Here is a 16,070-nt window from a genome sequence, read left to right on the forward strand (position 1 = left end):
TCCATCAGACTCTTTACCCAACACAGTGGCAAGGAGAAAAGCTCAAAGACACTAATTAGAGTTGACGAATTTCCTTGGACATCCTCCAGTAGGAAGCATACAAGATGAAATGACCTCCCCAGAAACCCTACCTGGCCTACCAAATGCATAATAAGTTCCATCATAGTCAAAGAACTGGTGCGTCCTAAATCTAAAAATGCAATTAGCCCATCTTCTTTCCCAAATGAGATTTGGGCTGTTAATTGTGCTTTAAAGAGGCCACATTTCATTACTCATTTTTTAATCTCTTCATTATTTATTTTAAAATTCTTAGACATACACATTTGAACTAGTAAAAGTTAATCAAAAAATATAAGCCCAAGCAGCATGAATCAATTATGCTCTGATACTATAGTGTCATGTTTCTTACTAAAAAGTAACCGAAATAGCCAGGCATAATGGTGCATGCCTATAGTCCCAGCTACTCAGGAGAATCGCTTGAGCCTGGGAGGTGGAGGTTGCAGTGAGCTGAGATCACGCCACTGCACTCCAGCCTGGGCCACAGAGCCTAACTCAAGAAAGACAGAGAGAGAGAGAGAGAGAGAGAGAGAGAGAGAGAGAGAGAGAGAGAGAGAGACAGAGACAGAGAGAGACAGAAGAGAAAAGAAAAGAAAAGAAAAGAAAAGAAAAGAAAAGAAAAGAAAAGAAAAGAAAAGAAAAGAAAAGAAAAGAAAGGAAAGGGAAAAGAAAAGAGGAGGGGATGGGAGGGGGAGGGAGGAAGGAAGGAAGGAAGGAAGAAAGGAAGGAAGGAAGAAAGGAAGAAAGGAAGGAAGGAAGGAAAGAAGGAAGGAAGGAAGGAAGGGAGGAAAAGAGAGAGAGGAGAGGAGGGGAGATGAGGGGAGAGGAGGGGAAGAGAAGGGAGGGGAGGGGAGGAGGAGAGGAGAGGAGAGGAGAGGAGAGGAGAGGAGAGGAGAGGAGAGGAGAGGAGAGGATTTGGTTGTTAAATATCCCTAAGGAAGCATTAAGTACAAATATCACCAGGGGTTTCCCAATGGGTAAAATAAAGAGGTTAAATAAGGTCATTTAAAGAGGGAGAGGAAAACAGATGAAACAGATTTCCAAGTAACGCCTTTTCCCAACAACCTATGCTGTCTCCTAAACAACAACAACAACAAAAACTGACTTGAAGAGTTATTTTCCTGGTGGACTTAGGTAAAACCTTTATCAGTCCAAAGTGATAAAAACATTATCTCTCCATAGCCATATATACTCTCCTATATACCAATAATACGACTTGCTATTTAAGATGCTGCCATGAGTAAGATCTCTGGGGACAATGGAAAAATGCAGAACCAGGGCTATATTTTCTTATGCAACACCCTAGGGTGTGACCAATTATCTCAGAGTGTGTTGTGAAATTCTCAAAAGTCTCAAAACAAAATTAATTTTAATTTGGTTTAACTTGAAAATAAAACACACTGCCATTTAGCTTTCCCCAAACAGAGATCTTATAGGGCAGGCTGGGATACAGCACAATTGTCACAACTCCAAGAGTGGATGGACCCAAAGTTTGGTGACCCTTGTGCAATGCGGGACTGACGAAATAGGAATATCTGTGATTCTGCCTGGTCCCTAGGAAATGAACTATTTTGAGCTTCTATTATGTAATCACCTTCTCCAAAATATGTGTGTATATTAGAAAGGAAACTCTGATGTGGACCAAGAGTCAAAGTAACTACAATTCTCTGTTCCAAAAAAAAAGAAAAAACCTTATCCTACCCAACAGCAAACTAGACAACAGTTTTCAAAACTGGGAAACAAGTTACCAATTACAGGTTTTAAAAAGCTTGATAAACAAGTTTTGCTATGCTGCCTATTAATTCTCCCATCCTCCCATCTCTTGATAGTCAAAGGAGGAAGGAAGGGGGAGGGATTTGTATCCTTCAAATTTAACCCCACAGAATCTCTAAAGTTATACTCCATTTTTAACCTCCCCTTTGTGCCGTAAATGGCAACATATCCCTGACACACCACAACTACTCCGGCCAAGTCATCAACTATCTCCTTGCTTGCAAAGTCAATGAACAATAGCCAGTCTTGGCCTGCCATGATCTCTCGGCAGCCTCTGACACTGCACATTACTCTCTGCTCTTCCTTCTTGAGTCCCTGACACCATATTCCCATGGCTGTGTTCTCTTACCTCTCTGACCAGGCTTATCCCTCTCCTTTGAGGGCAGTTCCCCTGTTGCCCACCCCTGCAATGATGGTGCCCTTCTAGGGGCCATCCCAGGCCAGTGTCTCTGCTATGCCATGTTATATGCCAAGGTAACCTTTCTCGCTCCTATGCCTCCAAATACTATGCCTTCCAAAACTTGACCTCCAGCCCAGATATTTCTCCTGAAGACATACAGTGCACCCTAAGCATACAGCCCAATGCCTACAGAAATCCTCACTTGGATAAACCATAGACACCTAAATTTCACTGTCCTTAACAGAGTTCATTCATCTTCCTCCTTGACTGTTCCTCCTCCAGGTCTCTTAGCTAACAGTGGGGTCGTTCAACCAGCCAGTCATTCAGGCCAGAAACTAGAGTTGTATCTCCCTCTCTAACACCCCATTAAACAGAATCAATCACCTCATATTATTTCTTTTGCCTCCTAAGCCTATCTTAAATCTATCCATTTCCCACCATATAGCTACCTTAATTCAGGCCACCATTCATTTCACCTGGACAACTCTAAAAGACAGCTATGCCTCTGACTTTGCACAACCCTCCTGCTCTTCCCCCTTAGTCCTTCTGATCTCAGCTTAGAAGTCACCTCCTCCAGGAAGCCCTCCCTTCTGCCCAAGTGCAAGATAGGTGGTCTGCTGCAGTGCTGTGGGAACACCCTCAGCTTCTGCAGTCACAGCACTTCTCACTCTGTATTGTAATGACCTCTTAACCTGGGCAAAAAACTTCAAGAAGGCAGAAACCATGTCTATCCTTTTCACCAATGTATCCAGAGTGCCTGGCATATATTAGGGTCTCAATATTCTCAATGAATGAATGAAGGAATGAATGAATGAAAGAAAGAAATGCTCAGGAGCAAGGGAAATTGGTCAGCATGCTAGGGAATTTTTTTTTTGTTTTTGAGACGGAGTTTCACTCTGTCACCCAGGCTGGAGTGCAGTGGCGTGATCTCCGCTCACTGCAAGCTCCGTAGCCTCCCAGGTTCACGCCATTCTCCTGCCTCAGCCTCCCTAGAAGCTGGGACTACAGGCGACAACCACCACGCCTGTCTAATTTTTTTGTATATTTAGTAGAGACGGGGTTTCACCGTGTTCGCCAGGATGGTCTCAATCTCCTGACCTCGTGATCCGCCCACCTCGGCCTCCCAAAGTGCTGGGATTACAGGCGTGAGCCACCACGCCTGGCGGGAAATTTTTTAAAGGTAGAAAAAGGAAAGATAGAGCAGAGAACAGGTAATAAAGGCCTCTAAAGACCGTACTTACTCTTTATTCTATAGGAAATATAGTTTTGGTAACTTCCTGCTGGCAAGGATTTAAAAAAAGAAAAAGAAATACAGTTTCAGGCCTCTACAAGACATTGAGAAAACCTTCACTGACAGGCTGATGTGTAAGAATGGAATGTTTTAGAGCTATAGGTGACTTCAGTAAAAGTGTTCCTTTCTAAGACATAGGTGTCATTTTAATTATCAAAGTTATTTAGGCTGGGTGCAGTGGCTCATGCCTGTAATTCCATCACTTTGAGAGGCCGAGGCAGAAGGATTGCTTGAGCCCAGGAGTTCAAGACCAGCCTGGGCAACATAGCATGATGCCATCTCTACAAAAAAACTTAAAAAAAAAAAAAAGAAAAAAAAAAAACTAGTCAGGCATGGTGGTGCACACCTGTAGTCCCAGCTACTCAGGAGACCGAGGCAGGAGGATCACTTGAGCCCGGGAAGTCAAGACTGCAGTGAGTTATGACTGCACCACTGCACTCCAGCCTGCCAAGACCCTGTCTCAAAAGAATAATAACAATAATAATGGTAATAATTTTAAGGTTATTTCATGTATGTCTGTTGGAAATGATTAATTCAAACCCAATTTGATGATGTCTTTCAAATCAAATCCTCACTCCCAACTTAATGGAAAACATTATAGCTAACTCCATGTATCCAACCCCAGCAGTATCCCTGACAGCAGAAAATCATTTTACATCCTTATAGAAGAAAAAAGAAGCCAGGCGCAGTGACTCATACCTGTAATCACTTTGGGAGGCCAAGAAGAGATCATTGCTTGAGCCCGGGAGTTCAACACCAGCCTGGGCAACAAAGAAAGAATCTGTCTCTACTAAAAATTAAAATAATTAGCCAGATGTGGTGGCGCTCACCTGTAGTCCCAGCTACTTGGGAAGCAGAAGCAAAAGGATCACTTGAGCCCAGAAGTTTAAGGCAGCAGTGAGCTATGATCACACCACTGTACTCTAGCCTGGGAGGCAGAGTGAGATTCTGTCTCTAAGAAAAACAAAAACAAATAAGAAGAAGAAGAAAAAGAAAAGGAAAAGACAGAAGATAGTAAGTGTGATGTGACTGATAGAAACAACTGTAAAAAATTGACTCCTAGGTGCCAGGCGTTGTGGCTCATGCTTATAATCCCAGCACTTTGGGAGGCCGAGGCAGGCAGATCACTTGAGGCCAGGAGTTTGAGACCAGTCTGACTAACACGGCAAAACTCCATCTCTACTAAAAATACAAAAATTAGCTGGGCATGGTAGTGAGTGCCTGTAGTCCCAGCTACTCAGGAGGCTGAGGCATGAGGATCTCTTGAAACCAGGAGGTAGAGGTTGCAGTGAGCCATGACTGCACCACTGCACTCCAGCCTGGGCAATAGAGCAAGACTGTCTCAAACAAACAAACAAACAAAAAATGTTGATTCCTAGGTATGGCTAAAGTTTCTCATACTATCTACACCCTCTTGTGCCTTGCTTCCTCAACTCTTGCTCTTAAAACCAAACAGAATGTGAAGTCAGCCTTTTTGCCTGCCCAAATGTGTAGTTAGCAAATACCCTAAGTTTTCGTGTGCTTACGGTTTTTTTTTTTCCCAAAAAGGACAATTCCAGAGAGAAATACAATGAAAACGCATGCAAGCAAATAAATGTAAAATATGTATACGCAAATATAACACTGATCTACACAGACCATCAATAGCATATTTAATAAATGTTTCAATATGATAGGATGCTCAAAAATATAGGGGGTAAAAAGAGGAAAAGCATGATTTAGCTTCCTTGGATGGTGACATGGTGATATGGTGATCAGTGTCCCCACCAAATCTCAGGTTGAATTGTAATCCCCAGTGTTGGAGGCGGGGCCTGGTGGGAGGTGGCTGGAATATGGCTGTGGATTTCTCATGAATGGTTTACTGTCATCCCCTTGGTGCTGTTCTTGTGATAGTGAGTTCTCACAAGATCTGGTTGTTTGGAAGTGTTTAGCACCTCCACCCTCACTCTCTCTTGCTGCTCTGGCCACAGGACATGCCTTCTCCCCCTTCAGCTTCCACCATGATTGTAAGTTCCCTGAGGCCTCCCTAGAAACTGATGCCACCACGCTTCCTGTACAGCCTGCAGAACCATACGTGGATTAAGCCTTTTTTGCTTGTTTTAATAAATTACCCAGTCTCAGGTATTTCTTTATAGCAGTGTGAGAATGGAATACAGATGGATTCTATGAAGAAAATGTGAGTTTTCATCCACATCACACAAAATTGAAACTTGTGGCCTCTAAGTAATAGAAACTGGTGTCTTCTAGACTTCCGGGTACATGGAAAACAAAAAAAAAAAACAAAAAAAGCTTCTAGAAGTTAATCTAGAACTTAAATTTCAAAACAGGTTTTTAATAGATATCACATTGAGTGGAAATATTTGATCAGAAATGATTAAAGCCTCATTTTGGAAAATACCTGAAATAGAGTCAAAATACATTTGGCTGCTCATGAATAGAAAGACATATCAGAGATTGATGAAGAAACAGACCAGAAATCAGACAACTTTTTAAATCTGAGTACTACACACAGAGCTAGGCAGTGCAAGTAAATATTTAGGAATACCAGGTTTAAATAAGACAGGGCCAGGCACGGTGGCTCGCTCCCGTAATCTCAGCACTTTGGGAGGCCGAGGTGGGTGGATCAATTGAGGTTAGGAGTTCGAGACCAGCCTGGCCAACATGATGAAACTCTGTCTCTACTAAAAATACAAAAATCAGCCAGGCATGGTGGCAGCGGCCTGCGATCCCAGCTACTCTGGAGGCTGAGGCAGGAAAATTGCTTGAACCAGGGAGGTAGAAGTTGTAGTGGCCGGGATCACACCACGGCACTCCAGCCTAGGCAACAGAGTGAGACTCTGTCTCAAAATAAATAAAGTACAAAGAAAGGAGAAAGACAAAAATGTAGGGGATGGGAAATAAGTGCGAAGAGGAAAGACAAAAAGGATGTGGTAACCCTTGGTTCTTCACAAGACAGTTATAAAGCTCAGATAAGGTCTTAGCACCGACCGCACAGTGTAAACAATAAAAACTCTGGACAGAGTCTAATTATTTTTCCAATTGAATGTGAGGGTCTCATGGACAGAAATATAGTGGCTTCTTACTCTGGATCCCTGGCACCTGGCACAGTGCCTGGCACATAAAAAGTACAATCCTGCATCGCTTAACAATGGGAATACGTTCTGAGAAACACGTCATTAGGCAATTTCGTCATCACGCAAACATCATAGAGTGTACTTAAATCAACCTAGATGGTGTAACCTACTGCATACCTAGGCTACTGATATAGCCTATTACTTCCAGGCTACAAATCTGTACAGCATCTTACTATACTGAATACTGTAGGCAAGTATTTGTGTATCTAAACATAGAAAAGATACAGTAACAATACAGTAGAAAAAATGTAAAATGGTACACCTGTCCAGGGCATTTACCATGAATGGAGCTTGTAGGATTGGAAGTTGCTCTGAGTGAGTCAGTGAGAGGGTGGTGAACCTAGGACACGAGTGTACACTTTTATACAGCTGGCAGCATGGTAGGTTTGTTCACACCAGCATCACCACAAACGCGTGAGCAATGTGTGCTATGACATTACAACAGCTAGGGAATAGGAATTTTTCAGCTCCGTTGTAACTTTATGGGACACCTATAGAATACATGGTCCTTCACTGACCAAAATGTTGTTACGTAGTACATGACTGTATTTGAAAACAGTTCCACTCACAGGATCCGCACTGATGGCAAACTATATCAGCTAACCAAGTTTTGAAGGGGACTTTTCAAAGCAAAAAGTTAGTTACGACTTTTTAAAGTTCTTTGTTATTTTCACATCTGACATTAGGGGTACATGTCAGAAGTGAGGAAGTATTAGTCACAAGAGGGAAATTAATTTACCCTGGATACACCATTTAATAAGACAGTCAAGAAAGTTTGCAGAAAAGCCACTGTCTGGTAGATACTAAAGGCAGAATGAAGACTTCTGCAGGCAGGCAAAGGAAACAGAGACACCTCAAAAACCATTCTCTCTCCTAAGTGCCGATTTCCTATAAGAGCCCACAAAAGAAAAAAAAATTTAATTACTAAAAATAATATAATGAGAAAAATCAAAAAGAAAAATTGCTGTTAGCATAGACACTGCTTCTTTTTAAGTTGAGTGTTTTAAGCTCAGGTTCTTTTCTTCTTAGAGATGGGGTCTCACTCTGTTGCTCAGGTGGGAGTGCAGTGGAGAGATTATAGGTCACTGTAAGCCTGTAACCTCAAACTCTTGGGCTCAAGTGATCCTCCCATCTCAGCCTCCCGACTAGCTAGGACTAGAGGCACGAGTCACTGAACCCAATTAATCTTTTAATTTTATTTATTTATTTTTTATTTATTTTTTTGAGTCTCACTCTGTTGGCCAGGCTGGAGTGCACTGGCGTAATCTTGGCTCACTGCAACCTCTGCCTCCCAGGTTCAAGCGATTCTCCTGTTTCAGCCTCCCAAGTAGCTGGGACTACAGGCGCACGTCGCCACGCCTGCTTGAGGCCAGGAGTTCAAGACCAGCCTGGGCAACAAAGTGAGAACCCGTATCTACAAAAAGTAAAATAATTAGCTGGGCATGGTGGTGTGCACCTGTAATTCCAGCTACTCAGGAAGCCGAAGCAGGAAGATTGCTTGAGCTCAAGAGTTCAAGGTTACAGTGAGCTGTGATTACGCCACTGCAGTTAATCCTATGCAACAAAGTGAGACCCTGTCTTAAAAAAAAAAAAAAAAAAAAATTACAGTCTCTCGCCAGGCGTCCTCGTGGAAGTGACATCGTCTTTAAACCCTGCGTGGCAATCCCTGACGCACCGCCGTGATGCCCAGGGAAGACAGGGCGACCTGGAAGTCCAACTACTTCCTTAAGATCATCCAACTATTGGATGATTATCCGAAATGTTTCATCGTGGGAGCAGACAATGTGGGCTCCAAGCAGATGCAGCAGATCCGCATGTCCCTTCGAGGGAAGGCCGTGGTGCTGATGGGCAAGAACACCATGATGCACAAGGCCATCCGAGGGCACCTGGAAAACAACCCAGCTCTGGAGAAACTGCTGCCTCATATCCGGGGGAATGTGGGCTTTGTGTTCACCAAGGAGGACCTCACTGAGATCAGGGACATGTTGCTGGCCAATAAGGTGCCAGCTGCTGCCCGTGCTGGTGCCACTGCTCCATGTGAAGTCACTGTGCCAGCCCAGAACACTGGACTCGGGCCCGAAAAGACCTCCTTTTTCCAGGCTTTAGGTATCACCACTAAAATCTCCAGGGGCACCATTGAAATCCTGAGTGATGTGCAGCTGATCAAGACTGGAGACAAAGTGGGAGCCAGCGAAGCCACGCTGCTGAATATGCTCAACATCTCCCCCTTCTCCTTTGGGTTGGTCATCCAGCAGGTGTTCAACAATGGCAGCATCTACAATCCTGAAGTGCTTGACATCACAGAGGAAACTCTGCATTCTCGCTTCCTGGAGGGTGTCCGCAATGTTGCCAGTGTCTGTCTGCAGATTGGCTACCCAACTGTTGCATCAGTACCCCATTCTATTATCAACGGGTACAAATGAGTCCTGGCCTTGTCTGTGGAGACAGATTATACCTTCCCACTTGCTGAAAAGGTCAAGGCCTTCTTGGCTGATCCATCTGCCTTTGTGGCTGCTGCCCCTGTGGCCGCTGCCACCACAGCTGCTCCTGCTGCTGCTGCTGCAGCCCCAGCTAAGGTTGAAGCCAAGGAAGAGTCGGAGGAGTCGGACGAAGATATGGGATTTGGTCTCTTTGACTAATCACCAAAAAGCAACCAACTTAGCCAGCTTTATTTGCAAAACAAGGAAATAAAGGCTTACTTCTTTAAAAAAAAAAAAAAAAAATTACAACCTGTGTCATATAGGCCAATGGATGAAATGACTGTCTGCAAAGAGCTATTTAGAACTTCACTATGAGAGCCTGTGCTTCTGCTTCTGTTTAATACAATACAGCAATACAGTTTCATGACTATGAGCACAGGATCTGGAGCCTGCATGGATCCAAACCTGGGGTCCACTACCCACCTTCTTCTTCTAGAAAATAGACACATGCCCTACCTCATCAAGTAATTGTGAGTTTTTAATATTTTAATATGTGTACAATATTAATACTGGTAACAGTACTGGCAAAGGACTATCAAAGTGTTTGTTATGATAATGATGATGATTTTTACTTCAAAAACAGTTTTTTAATTTTTTTTAGACAGTCTCACTCTGTCACCCAGGCCGGAGTGCAGTGGTGCAATCTCTACTCACTGTAACCTCTGCCTCCTGGGTTCAAACAATTCTGGCGCCTCAATCTCCCAAGCAGCTGGGATTAAAAGCACGTGCCGGCCAGGTGCGGTGGCTCATGCCTGTAATCCCAGCATTTGGGGAGGCCAAGGTGGGCGGATCACGTGCCACCATGCCCAGCTAAGTTTTGTATTTTTAGTAGAGATGGGGTTTCATTATGTTGGCCAGGCTGGTCTTGAACTCCTGACCTCAGGTGGCCCGCCCACCTCACCCTCCCAAAGTCCAAAGCATGGTGTGAGCCACTGCACCCAGCCTACTATCAGTTTTTATTCAATTTCAAAGATTACAAAGAGGTCTAGCTTCATAATCATTCATTATAATTATGGTCAGAACTCCACAATTTGCACAGCTACTTCATACATATTAGAAACACTAAACATTTCATAGTGGTCTAACCTACCATTGAGAATGTCCTGCCTACAATCAGTACCCTGAAGAAAACAGCACTAAAGACCTCCCAGGATGGTGTTTCAACAATTAAACATAGGCCAGAACTTTGTCACCTTTGCCAGTGCTTGGCCTTCAATCTTCAGTAAGGTACATTTTCTCCTGGTTCATTTTCTTAAGCAGCCAACAGATGGGTTTAGACCTATCTTGGGGATGATAACAAACATATCTATTTTAAAACCCACCAAGGTCCTCAGATATGGACAATAAAGTGAAGCACAGCATCTGGGGTTGTTTGTTTGTTTTAATTTATTTTTATTTTTTGTAGAGATGCAGTCTTACTTTGTTGTCCAGGCCAGTCTTGAACTCCTGGGCTCAAGAGATCTTCCTGCCTCAGTCTCCCAAAATGCTGGGGTTACAGGTGTGGGCCACTGTGCCTGGACAAAGCACAGCATTCTGATTTCTCATAAAACTTGGCAAATGTTTCCAAGGCATTATCCTAAAATGTCTGCTTTCTCTGACACTTTTTTCTTTATTCACTTTTGTCTCTTTCCCCAAAGCTCAGCCTAACTGCCACCACCCCTACAGCCTCACTTCCCTCTTTCCCTTTACTCTGAAGCCGGTTCCCCTAAATTCCTCTTGGTAGAATGGATACCCAGGGATACTCCCTGGCATTGAGTGTCACTTGCAAGACTCATGTCCCACAGGTACCTGAAAGGTTCTCAATGCTCTATTCTGACATTAAAGCTACTCTATCCCCATGTGGAAGGAAATGTACTTTGGTTTTCTGTGTAAACTCCTTAGCCCCATACAGTACACAATTAATTTTTTCAGTGGCATAAACTTTAAAAATCTACTACTTTGGAAACCCACTAAGCCAAGATGCAACTTCCTGTCTCCTACTGTGGTTGTTTTCTATTTCTGTTTTACATTTAAACTGGACCATTCCAAGTAGAAGTGGAAGTCACTTTCTGCTGCTACTAGTTAGTTCCCAGGGATATAAGTTCTGTGGGCAAGGGGGTTGCAATTAGGCAGAGGGGCACTCAGGAAAGTTGATAAAATTGATAAATAAAGTTGACAAATAAAAATAAAACATGTTGATTCAATGAATAATCCTCTAACCTGTCCCAAAGGACGCCACTTCCCTTTGGAGAATAGGCTAACCTTGCTATGGCCACCAAGTTTAAAGAAGATCTCATCCTTGCAATCCAAACGCTAATCCCTGGAACACACATGCTAGAAAAGCATCATAGAATTCTGGGAAATAAATATTTTAAAATTAGTAGTTGTTGTTATTCTAAACATGACAGTCCTTCCAGGTATACCTGAAGTACACCTGGAGTCAGAGTGAAGACATTCATTCCCTGATTCTGAACCAGCCACCACCTAGCTCTGGGACAAGCACACCATGGGATGCAATCATTGTCTGGTATGAATTGAACACCAGACAATTCATCTAGTCTCTCAGGGGCTAAGCTTTCTAGCTAGGAAAATTAGAAGATCATATTAATGATCCATAAGATTCTAACTCAAAAACTCCTATAAATGTGTTTAATGGTTTTTTTTTTTTTTTTTTTTTTTTTTTTTTTCAACTTTTAAGTTCAGGGATACATGTGCAGGATGTGCGGGTTTGTTACATAGGCAAACGTGTGCCATGGTGGTTTGCTGCACAGATCATCCTATCACCTAGGTACTAAGCCCAGCATTCATTATTCTTCCAGATGCTCTCCCTCTCCCCACCTCCACACCCCACAAATGTTGACTTTTATTCTGCATGCTTCAAGTCTACTATCTCATTTAATCTTCTCAACAACCCTCATTGTGCTACTGAGAAAACTCCACACAAAGTTAATGACCCCAAAACACTCAGCTGGAGGCAGCTCCATTAGTCAAACTGAGGTGCTTAGGCTGCATGCAGTTGCCTCTCAAGATCTCATTCTTGTACGGGAGAAAATCTGAATTAAGCCCCATTGTGTGCTGTTCCCCCACCACCACCACCATGTGTCCATGTGTTCTCATCATTCAGCTCCCACTTATGAGTGAAAACATGCAATATTTAGTTTTCTGTTCCTGCATTAGTTTGCTGAGGATAATGGCTTGTAGCTCCATCCACGTCCCTGCAAAGGACATGATCTCATTCATTTTCATGGCTGCATAGTATTCCATGGTGTATATGTACCACATTTTCTTTATCCAGTCTATCATTAATGGGCATTTAGGTTGATTCCATGTGTCTGTTACTGTGAATAGTGCTGCAATGAATATATGCATGCAATGCATGCATGTATCTTTAAAATGACTTATATTCCTTTAAGGATAGACCCAGTAATGGTATTTTTGCTTCTAGGACTTTGAGGAATTACCACACTGTCTTCCACAATGGTTGAACTAACTTACACTCCTACCTACAGTGTACAAGTGCTCCTTTTTCTCCACAACCTTGCCAGCATCTGTTGTTTTTTAACTTTTTAATAATAGCCATTCTGACTGGTATGAGACGGTATCTCATTGTGGTTTTGATGTGCATTTCTTGAAAGATCAGTGATGTTGAGCTTTTTTTTCATGTTTGTTGACCACATAATAGAAGCAGCAGGGCTATCCCACCAAACATCCACTCCTCCTCAAAGTTCAGCACACCAGAACACACACAGGTGTCTAGTAGGTACTGGGAATTTGCCAGGGGTTGGATTAAAGAAATAAAACAACAGTAACTTCCCCACAAGAACCGGAAAGAGACAAGCCCTGAATCTTTCCCTCCTTTCGGTGATACTGCAATTTGCTTCTGCCAGCCTACCGCACCCATGACAGATGGTCTTCTGCCACAAGTAACTGCGGATATGTCATCTCCATTACTAGCCTGACTCTTCTCTGAAGAGAGGACCCTTACCCAGTAGACCTTCACCTTGCCCAGAGAGCAGATACTTTCATGGGCTCTTTTCAACAAACCCTGACAGCTCTTGATGTCCTCCAGCTTGCTCCTATTTCCCCTTCATTCCTTTTCCCAACCACTTCTGCTCACTCTTGCCCTCATTACTTGCCATTTTCCCCTCTCTCAGCCCTGCTATTTTTCCTTATTGGCTCACCCCTGCCATCTCCCGAGGGCCTCCCCAGTGGGGACTCTGGGACCCCTCAGACAGCTCGCTCACCCCTTTCTTGCTCCAATAAACACCACGGCTCTGCATCACTCACATCCTACTCTCTGACCCTCATAGAATGAGCTGCTCTAGTTTTTGGCATTAAGTTCAAGACTTGTCTACACTTGATGAACCTGACAACAAAATCCCACTTTGAGCTGCCCTTACCCTCATGAGAATTGCTGGACTTTAAATATGAATTCCTGGCTTTTAAATTTGACACCATCTCTCCCTTTTGGCCACTTAGTAAATACCAATTACTTGATACTTCTGATGTTTTAACTTCAGAGACATACAATGTATCCATGGGCAAGTGCATTTAATTAAAACTTTCATTTAATAAATGGCATGTCTTACGTAAACTTGCAACATGTTTTCCAACTGGAGGCCTAGAAAGGCTTAATTAGAACTTAAAATTTTAGAATTAAAGAAAGCGAAATGACCAGGAACCAGTTTGATTTAGCCTAATGAGACATATAATTAAAATAGAAATACTACCAAACGATTACCCTGAGCCAATCAGTTTTAGGCAGTGCTAATAGCAAGTTAAAAATAGAAACAGGATGATTTCATCTTTGCCTGCTTCTCAGCTGCCAAAGTACTTGCCTGTTGAGGGCATTTCCCGTCTTGTGGCTGCAGTGGGGAGAGATGAATTATGAATGACAATCTGGCCACAACTTCCACTGTTACAGTGACTCCCCCCTCCCCAGGTGCCACTGTAAGATGAGGAACCCCAGGCCACCTCTGGATGGCCACAACATCTCAAAAAGGATAGAACCACCACAGGTGGAGGAGGAAACGCCACTCTCTGGCCCACTTCACCTGCCCAGGGTGAGACCCTTCCTTTCTTAGATTTCTTTTCTTTCTCCTCCTATTACCATCTCCCTTCTGCCTTCTTCTTCCCCTCCCCCATCCACCCCCACTTGATTCTATTTTCTCCTGCTGGCCTTTGCGTCCATCTGTTTTCCTCTTCCTTGAACTCCAAAATGGATGGAAAGTAGTTACAGACTCATTCAATTAAATAAAAATTCCCAGAGAGCCTCTCTCTGAGTTCAGGGACTGTGCTACACCGTACTGTGCTTACAAAAATGGCAGAAGCTTTGCTATCCACCTTCTAAAGAAAGAAGTAAAACAAGCACAGCAGACCACTTACACATAAGGTGGCCTCGGTGCTCACGCACGTGAAACACACACCCTGTGGGCGTCCAAAGGGGAGGGTGCACGCCTGCATGGAGACCAGATGACGAGGGAGGGATCATTCTAAGTAGAGACTGTGTTTCCCAGTATACAGCACTATGAAAGGGCAGGGTATATATGTTTATAATGTAGTGCCTCTGAATAATGAATAATGAGAGATTATTTTACATCCATAGTAAATTTAAGGAAGGGCTACCAGCACACAGAACTTCTCATAGACAACACTATGGGATACGAGAGCCTGGGCTCTGGAGTCGGAACAATTGTGGTTTAAATCCCCGCTCATCTACAGAGACCACAGGGTAACCTACGTAGATGCCTGGGTCACCCTGGATAAATGGCTCAAATTCCTTGGTTATAAAATAGGTGTCTAATGCCTATTTCCAGAGTTGTTAGGAGAATCTGAGTAATGCATGGAAAGTATTTGTCATTGTCTTAGTCCGTTCAGGCTGCTATAACAAAATACCTTAGACTAGGTAATTTGTAAACAACAGACGTGTATTGCTCATGGATCTGGAGGCTGGGAAGTCCAAGAGCAAGCAGATTGGTGTCTGGATGAGGACCCATTCCTCATAAACAGCACCCAGCAGAAGGGCCAAACAAGCTCCCTCCAGTCTCTTATAAAAACACATTTCCCACTCCAAAGGCCTACCTCTTAATATTATTGCATTAGGAATTAGGTTTCAACATATGAATTTTGGAAGGACACAAACATTCAGACCATAGCAACATCTAACAGACTGCTGATCTTTCCTCCTGGGTCCACACATAATTGAGGACCTCTCATTTCCAGAACACTTGGAAGAGACCTTCTTCTATTCTCTCCCTCAGTCTGCCCAAGGGAAGGGAATGAGTGACTCTGGGAGATCCTTTCTCCCAGGGGAACAATGTGTTGGGTCTGTTCTCTGGCCTGTTTCCTAAGCTGCCAGCCCACAGACTGCCCCTTGCCCCTTCCTCCTGCCCCCAGTGAGCCAAACCCCTGTGATACTGTGCAGCTGCTCCAACCACAGTAGGGGAAAATCAGCACCATTCAGGTTGCAGGAGCTCCTCCCTTAACCCAGGTCCATATTGACACCTCCATTTTAGCTTTCTCCACATCAAAGTTGATATCTGGAACCCTGACTGGCGCCTGTGTGTGTTTTCCAATTGACTGCCAACTCATAGGAGGGGGTGACAATGAAACTCTCAAACCCCAACCATTATTGTAACTATGGGAGATGACAAGGAAGTTTTCACAGATAGACACAGTTTCAGAAAACACAATGGAAAGGATCGACAGTACATGCATAAAAAGAACAAGTAATATAAAGTGCTCTTCAGACAGCAAAGATCCCCTAGTCTGATCTCCCACTCCTCTCCAGAGAGGCCAACCTGTAGCCACAAAGAACTCCCTGTCCTCCGCGTCACCTCCCCTTCATGACTCTCTCACTCAATGCATCTGGCAGACTGCCCTGTCCTCCAGGCTGGAAGTAACTAAAATAAACTGTAACATAATCCATGGTATGATCTACCTGGAAAAAAAAAAAT

At 43.5% G+C, this 16,070-nt stretch overlaps 1 protein-coding gene and 1 pseudogene across 3 annotated transcripts in view; one reads left to right on the forward strand and one right to left on the reverse strand.

Annotated features, from left to right (window-relative positions):
• MBOAT1 (membrane bound O-acyltransferase domain containing 1) overlaps positions 1-16,070 on the reverse strand; it is a 112,541-nt gene that overhangs the window by 69,386 nt on the left and 27,085 nt on the right. The window lies entirely within an intron of this gene.
• Positions 8,243-9,294, forward strand: LOC115896790 (annotated as a pseudogene). Its single transcript, XR_004056657.1, has one exon. The product of XR_004056657.1 is annotated as a 60S acidic ribosomal protein P0 pseudogene (transcript).

Source organism: Rhinopithecus roxellana, chromosome 4, assembly GCF_007565055.1.
Source record: "Rhinopithecus roxellana isolate Shanxi Qingling chromosome 4, ASM756505v1, whole genome shotgun sequence".
Lineage (NCBI taxonomy): Eukaryota > Metazoa > Chordata > Mammalia > Primates > Cercopithecidae > Rhinopithecus > Rhinopithecus roxellana.